The 8,460-nt window shown below is 36.8% G+C and overlaps 1 long non-coding RNA gene across 2 annotated transcripts; it reads left to right on the forward strand.

The window, feature by feature from the left end:
• Positions 1–2,993: 2,993 nt before the first annotated feature.
• Positions 2,994–3,500, forward strand: LOC110675685. Of its 2 annotated transcripts, none has more exons than XR_002499711.1 (3): positions 2,994–3,071; positions 3,142–3,278; positions 3,347–3,500. It is a non-coding gene; the product is annotated as an uncharacterized LOC110675685 (long non-coding RNA). The 2 variants fall into 2 exon arrangements; XR_002499712.1 differs by having other exon boundaries at positions 3,018–3,071; positions 3,145–3,278.
• Positions 3,501–8,460: the final 4,960 nt, after the last annotated feature.

An 8,460-nucleotide genomic window follows, 5' to 3' on the forward strand; every position in this document is an offset into this window, starting at 1 on the left:
TGCTTACAGGTTAAATTCAATGCTTTTTGTGATTATTGGTCAACAATGAAATTCATTTAAGGCGCAAGAAAAAGTAGCACAAATGACAGAATTGAAAAAGCAGTTTTCTCCTTTTAAAACAACAAATTGATGAAAACAAAAACACACAGGCTTTTTATTTGGCATATCAATGAGCTGTGTGTTTTTATTTTCTTCGATTTGTCTATTTGAAAAGAGAAAACTGCTTTTTCAGTTTTGACTTTTGTGCCATTTTTTCTTGCGCCTTAATGAGTCCCTTCGTATACCTTAATTCACATTATGATTATTCTATATTTTAATATTTAAGTTGTTGAACATACATATTAATTTAACAGTTTTGAGTTGAAGACATTTGTGCTGGACTGGTAACAGGTCTTTTTCTAGAGACTTGGTGTCTATTTTAATGCAAGTTCTATTTTAATGGAAGGTATCAAATTTAATCAAAATTGTCTATAGAGTTTAATTGTTCTTTATTATGATTGCAGTGAATCCTAATGCAAAATTCTACGGGCTCCAGAGCAAAACTTAAAGACTATAACGCGGTTGTTTATCAGGTTCTCCAAGAATTTTTGCTCACATGTCTCAAAGAAAAATATCAAGAAATCTTCTAATCTTTGTCCAGAGATTTCATCAGGAACACTTTCAGGGACTCATACAGGGATCTTTCTTCTAGAATTCTTCTACAGATTCTTCTACCAATTCTCCCAACAATGTTGTTAAAAGATGCTAAGCGGATTTTTTCCACAATTTTCACCATAATCCTTGAACACTCCAACGATACTAACTCCAGTAATTTCCTCAGGGATTACTACTATTTTTTTTCCAAAAAGTATAGTTCCTCCAGGTACTTTTTATGGTTATTTTTGAAAAAATCCAGTTTACACTCGTGAGATGTCCAAAGAAAAATTATTGGAGAAATTCCTTAGGAAAATTCTTGGAGGAATTCTTTGGAATAATCAATTAATCTTTAGGTAAATACCTAAATTCTCACGAAATTCCTAAAGAATATCATGATGAAATAAATACAGTAATACTGGCGTAACGCCATGAGGAATTACAAAAAAAAAGAGAAAAGTCTGGCCTTATTCTATGATGAAGAATGAAACTCTTATCTTCTGTTTCCGATAAGGTTACGGTTTGTATTTCTGTTTTCTGTTTGGTGCATTTTCGATCTCATTTTGATTCCTATCTGGTGTCTTTATGGTCTAGTTTTTCAAGCTAGAGGTGTCTAAAGTTCCTTGCAGTGTGATCGATAGAGTCATTTCGAAATAAATATTTCAATAATTAAGTCCTGTTCCTTGATCTAAAGATATACACATTGCATTCAAACCTAAGGCTGATGAAAAAGCTAGTGTTACAGTTGGAAAATACACGTTTGAAGATCATTAGGGATTGAAGCAAAAAAATGACACTCTACTTGTTTATACAAATCGTTTTTATATATTATAATCTTGTTTCTCGTGAAATTATAAAAATTCCATCCTGAACTTCTGTAATATATTTTTTTAGTATCTATATTCTAGAGATAGATAGATATATTTATTTAGGAGATTTGCAGCCCGAGCCTATCTCATTTTTTTTTAGTAATTTTATTTGAGTTGATTTGCATACATTTCGCCATTATTCCGGATTTATGGAAGCACCTTAATCTTTCAAATCACATAATGCGATGCCAAAAAGTTGCAATGCTATTGCATTGATTCTAATTACTCGTAAAAGTTTTGTCGAAATTTGTAGTCGAATTAATAGTTGAAGAAAACTTCAATCAAATACAAGAATTACATTCTGAAGAAATTTCAAAAGAAAATCATTAGATCCCACATAAACTTTAAGAAAGGCGCTTTTAGAGCTCAGTGTTGACCAGACTCATTTCCCCGAAACTCGAATTGTGAAGCCATGAACTGTTATAACTGTGCGTTGTATTCCTGAAATGGAGGGGGAGGTGGTTGGGCTTGAGTGTTGCACATGGGATCCGACAGTTTCGATCTCGGTGGGCCGCAATTCAAGTTTCGGTGAAATGATTCGCACTCACTCACTTACTCATTTCACTTCACCGAAACTTGAATTGTGGCTCTCTGGGATCAAAATTGATCGATTTTGTGTGCAGTACTCAAGCTTAACCATCTGCTTTTCTATCTTAGGAGGATAGAGCATGGTTGTAGTAGTTCGTGGCTTCGTAGTTCGGAAAATGTTATTTTCGGGGAAATGAGTCTGAGCAACATTGGTTGTCTGGTTGGATTAATTGAGGAATCCTTATCGAGATGTGGTTCATGTTCAATCTCATTTTAATTTCAATCTTCAGGCATGGGGTTTCTAAAGTTCATTTGTTAAGAACACGTAGCCACTATGAGCCCTGAAGTGGTCGTATCGGCATATGACATTTTGATTTCTAAACAAAAATTAAAAAAATAAATAAAACGATTTCAACATTAGATAAACACAAGGTCCATTATTTTTTATCCTCACTATTAATATTGATTGAAAGCATATTATTGTTTCGATTAATTGACAAGTGAATTGGCACACACCGCTATTTGGAAGGGCCCCCAAATTTGGCTCCGCACCGGGCCCCTTAAACCCTAGCTACGCCACTGTGCTTAAGTTTTAGTCCCGATAAGGGCCTGTTCACAAATTTCATAACGTTGAAGAAGGTGGGTGGGTATCTACAAAATGTTACAAAATTTTCATACAACAAGTGTTACGAGGGGATGGGTAGGTGTCAAAAATGGTAATTTTCGGCGTTATGCAATTTGTGAACAAGCCCTAAGTAAAACGGAATCATTTGTTTTTTTTTAATTTAATTCGTAATGGTACTGTATACGTTGTTTTTAGCATCCGATTCGATTTTTGTTTTGACAAATCAAATCGGTGTGAAAAAAAATCCGTCACCGAAATTCCATTGGTAAGTGCTTGTATTAATTACCTTTAATTCTTTCGATTTTGTAAATTCATTCTTCTTCCCCAGAGTATTGATGATGCAAAAGGAAAGCAACATACGGGCGGTTCCTGAACAATCACTTTCAAGTCACGTTAACTTGGCAGCTGCAATTACGGTAAGTAAATAACTTTGTAATAATCGAAAAGATTCTCGAATAACAAGTATCGATTCAACAATATCCATAGAAGGCTACGGAAAGATGTCACGGATGAAACCAACGCTGTATTTGGTGTCTATTCCAAATGTCCATATACACGATGATGGCTGTTCCGGTGAAGTGTTGTTAGCGATAGGAACGAAGATAACGATATGCTTAATGAGGGTAGGTACTCCAAGATTAATTTGTAAACCTCTTATATAAAAACAAAAGCTCATTTTCATTCCCTACAGTGATTTGCGCGGAAGATTTACAATGTAGAGTCCAGTAAAAGCAGTTCAATACCAACAGAAAACCATCCGAAATTCGGATTCGATCATCGAACCCATCTACTAGCGCGAATTTCGAGCTACATATCATCAACATATTGGCGAAAATTATTAAAAAGATTTTGAAACTTTCCTATTTTTTCGTTCCTTCGTCTATAGTTTTAATGTAAAGCAACAGTACAATATACAGTGTAAATACAATAACGCACCGTAAACATATTATTACACAAACGTTATTTCTCTTCATTCAAACTTATAGTTTAACTATTTTCAAACTGTTTCTATTACTGTAATTTTATCGAAATATGGATAGTATATCGACCATTACGCAAATTGTGATGGAAAAAATTGTTCGAGAAAATCGGCGTTTTCAAATGGTTACATAACTTAACCGCCCATTTCCCAGATTGTGCTTTTTCCAAAAACCATTCACCGAACTGTCAAAACTGTTCGTGGTAAGGTGGACATATTGTTTTTTTTGGGTGTTATACGAAATTATTCAGATACTGTAACATATGGTTCTGGATAGTATTGGAAACAGTGCAAGTATGGTTCATATTTATGCGGATGATGATCGATAATGCGTTCCAGACATTTTAGGGGAAAAGAGGTCAGACTGATTGGTCTAAAACTCTTCGCTTCTTCGTACGACGCACGTCCTCCTTTCAGGATAAACTTTACAGTAATATCACGCCAGGATCTGGGAATATACCCGGTAGCAAAACTGCTTACAAGTAGTTTTTTCAAAACATGTTTGATAAACTTAAATCCCTTTTGGAGCAGAACAGGATAAATCCCATTCGCTCCTGGAGATTTGAAAGGCGCAAAACTATTAAGTGCCCATTGAATCGATTCAGTAGTTACGATACTGCGAGCCGAGGCCAGAGACTCGTAAATACATGAAAAGACATTTGGTTCATCCGTAGATGCTATGTCCACACATCCGGGTAGATGTGTATCGAATAAGCATTCTAAAACTTCTTCATCAGAAAAAGTAAAGTCGCCATTGGGTAAGCGAATTTCGTTCACTTGGAAATCCTCAGATTTTGCAAGGATTTTGGTCAGCCGACTTACCTCACTCAAATTGGAAACATTTGTACAAAAGTTTTTCCAGCCGGATCGTTCAGCAGAACGAAGAGCCTTCTTGTAAGTCTTGCGAGCCGACTTGAACAACTCTGATCCAGCTGAACGGCGTCTATTCCAACTCCTTCTACATTGTTTCCTGAGTCTAGTCTGATCGGAATTCCACCATGGCTCTGTGTTTTATTTTCTCGATTTCATGCGCTTTTTGAATAGCGCCCAAACCGTTGATTTTAGCGATATAGTTTGTTCGGAGAAGATTCTTGGTATATTAAAGCGCAACTTTTGACGAAAAACGATTTGTGATCAATCCACCTAGGAGTGAGATGGAAAAACTATTTTTTCAAAACATTTAGATAGACATCTGGTATCTTCGGCAAAGTTGTAGAATTGGCAATTTGAAATAACTTTGTCGAAGGCACGATTTTTCTATCTCTTATACTTTTTGAGAAATATGCCGTTGTATGTTTTTTTTTTCTATCTTTATTAACGAGATTTTTAGCCCTGGGCTAGTTCATCTCGGGACCAACGGCTTTACTTCCCTTCCGAAGGAAGTCGTCACTGAAATTTTTAGTGACTATGTCAAGGATGGGATTCGATCCCAGGTCCTCGGCGTGAGAGGCGAGTGTTCTAACCACTAAACCAGGTCCGTCCCTCGCCGTTGTATGTGAATGGCCCCTAAAAATCATACTTTTTATCATAACTTTTTTCCTAGATTTTTAACATTTATTGTTTTGTACAAAGTTGTTTGTCATAGAAACACCCGTGTTTTTGCTGAACATATCATCACCCTATCTTTCAAAGTAACAAAGTTATTCATAAATTACTCTTTTTTCAAGGGGTATTTTAGGCCTCTGTAACTGGCCTCGGCGCAAAATGGCGCAGACAACTCTTACTAATAATGAGAGTACCATATCCTTCCTTTCGGCATTTGATAAAAACTTTTGTCTATAAGCGTCTTTGCATGGGTTTTTATGTCTTCTACAAAGTTGTTAAACATCTAAAAACGTGTGTATTTACTGAACATTGCACCTCTCTATCTCTTAAAGTAAAAAAAAAGTACCGTAATTTCGGGTGAAATTGATCATTTTTCACGGTTTTTCTTGTCTGTTTTCTATTATGTTAACAATGCCAAACAACTAAATGCAGGAAAACAAGTACGAAGGTGAGCCTCATCAGCGTATATCTCAAAAAGTATAAGAGATAGAAAAATTGTGTCTTCGACAAAGTTGTTTCAAATCGCCAATTCTACAACTTTGCCCAAGACACCATATGTCTATCTAAATGTTTAAAAAAAATAGTTTTTCTATCTCACTCCTAGGTGGATTGATCACAAATCGTTTTTTGTCAAAAGTTGCGCTTTAATATACCAAGAAACTTCTCCGAACAAACTATATCGTCAATATCAACGGTTTGGGCGCTATTCAAAATGCGCATGAAATCGAGAAAATAAAACACAGTGCATGGGGTCCCTCTTGTAGTCTTCACAGACCGCAGAGGACATGCTTCTTCAAAAGCTTCCATAATGTAGGATGTTGTAGTATCAACGGCATCATCCAAATCACTTGGATTTTCAATGGACGGAGAATATCCATGAAATTTGGTCGCAACCAATTCAATATAGAGTTCCCAGTTTGTTGACCAGGGGTTCCTAATATGCAAAGTGAGCACAGTTACATTTGAATGTTCAAAGAAGATGTAGCGATGATCAGATAATGATTCCTCATCTCATACATGCCAATTCGTCAACTCGTGACTAATTCTATTCGAGCAGAGCGTTATGTCTAACACTTCTTCTCTATTAGATACCATGAAGGTTGGGCGATTGCCTATGTTAAGTAATCCTAAATCTGTACTACTTAAGTATTCCATCAGACTGAAGCCTCTCAAATTGATATCTGAGCTGCCCCAGATGATGTGATGAGCATTGGCATCACTGCCCACAATCAGCGAAAGGCCTTTTGTTACGCAGTGTATGACAACTCGTTTGAAGTCATCCGTTGGGGATGGTTCATCATGTGGTAAATATACCGAACAATAGACGTATTTCCTGTTGAGGTCACCAACAGAAACATCGATTGTGACAGCACATACATCTCTGGTAGTTAACTCAGAAATGAGTGTAGCAACGATTGCTTTATTAACGAGCACGCATGCGCGTGGCATGGAGCGCGAGTTTGCCATTTCAGGTTTGCTGAAAGTAGCAAATACTGGATCCACAAGGTTACCTAGATAGAAGTTTCTTCTACGAAAGTAGGGTTCTTGAACTAACGCCATTTGGGCTGTACCCTTTTGCATGAGCCTGCAAAGATTGATCGTTGCTGTTCTTTTATGCTGAAGATTAATCTGAGCTAACCTAACTGTAGCCACTACCCAAACTAGGCAGGATTGAGCTTTTTGCAATCTCAGCACGAAAAAGATCAGCAACGGAAAAACCCGATTGGTATCTATTTAAAGGCGAAAGAGCACAGAATACACTATGTAAAACGCATAATGCGAATCCATATAGGTAATAAATGGTCAACCCGGTGCTAGGCAGCCATGTTTTCGTGGTCAGCATCAAACTCAAGAGCAACAACGTACATTGGCCTAATCATATTAGTGTTTTTTTCCTCCAATTCTTAAAAGTGTTTCTAGCTAATCTAATCAACCCAAATTGACTTGCTATACTACAATTCAATAGTTTGCAACCGTTTGTTTGTTCGAATAACTGTTGTTATGCGGGAAATGAAATTTTTCGGAGAAAAAGATTTCGCCATCTTCGATTGTTATTCCTCAAACGGTTATTTGTTTACACACATTGAGCTGTCAGTGGGAACCACTTCCCAGTGGGAACCATAGATGTTTGCTCGTTATTTTTCAATGTGGTTGTATGGACCAGCCTCCTGACACCGCCCATACAACCTTTCGGCTTTTGATTCATCACGGAATCCCTGTCCTGTTGAGTTATGATTGTACGCAAAATTTCGACGGAAAAGCTTCATAAATTGTATTAATCAAACTAATTGTTGTCCAAGTATTATCAACTAAACACTATGGGTGAATTCGTTGACACTCTTATAAAAACACTAGCACTGCGAAGAATCGATGTCCAAGATTTTATTTTTGTCATTTTCCGTTATTTGACAATGATTGCTATAGATAATAAATAAAGTAAAATGATTTATAATGTTTTTAGAAAAAAGTATGAATAAAATTCAATATGATCTCCATTAATTCTGGCTCATATTAACGAATATTATCAAAGTGTCCGGAGATTGGTGCTGTTCAGATTTTGATTCATCATGGTATTTAAAATACCGTTTTCCGGTTCTGTTCTGTACTGTTTAGACTCATTTTGCTCTATGAATGTTCTTTTTATATACCATTAGTTTTTTTCAAATAGGAGGAAATTTTAAGATAGAAGAAAAACAAAAAGTTACCCTATGAAATGAACGATTACCGTTACCGGAAAAAAAGAAGGCAATTTTTCCTTAAGGATACCGTATGGTCGGTCACCCTATCCATAGTGTAGGTATATCCAGCGTGCCGCGACCGTGGAGTGTGCGTTTATGTAGGTTTGTTTCAAGTCTGAGCATTATCCTATTGCATATATTTGGTATGACAGCAGAAAGGGAAACAACAACGTCCAATAGTTTTGATATTTTGTAATTTGCATATGCAAAATAGGCCACCCGTAACGTCCTGCCTGCCTGCCTGCCTGCATATGGTGGTGGAAGAAGGTTGATGCTCCACAGCCAGATTGCTCGTCCACCGTTTCAATGTTACTGAATTTTTCACGCGAATCGAAAACAATTTAATTACTTTGAAAGCATCCACTTTCGTTTCGGGATTGTTTGTGCCTACATACGCGCAGGTTGCACAAGAGTGGCGTGCTTTCGTTGCATGGGCGCGCAGTGCAGGGTGTTAATTTACACATTTTCGATGAGCGGTTTTGCCAGAAAGCATACCTATGGTTTTCAGCATTAGGTTGGATTTTGGTTACGGTCAGCCTTATC

Source organism: Aedes aegypti, chromosome 2 (genome assembly GCF_002204515.2).
Source record: "Aedes aegypti strain LVP_AGWG chromosome 2, AaegL5.0 Primary Assembly, whole genome shotgun sequence".
Lineage (NCBI taxonomy): Eukaryota > Metazoa > Arthropoda > Insecta > Diptera > Culicidae > Aedes > Aedes aegypti.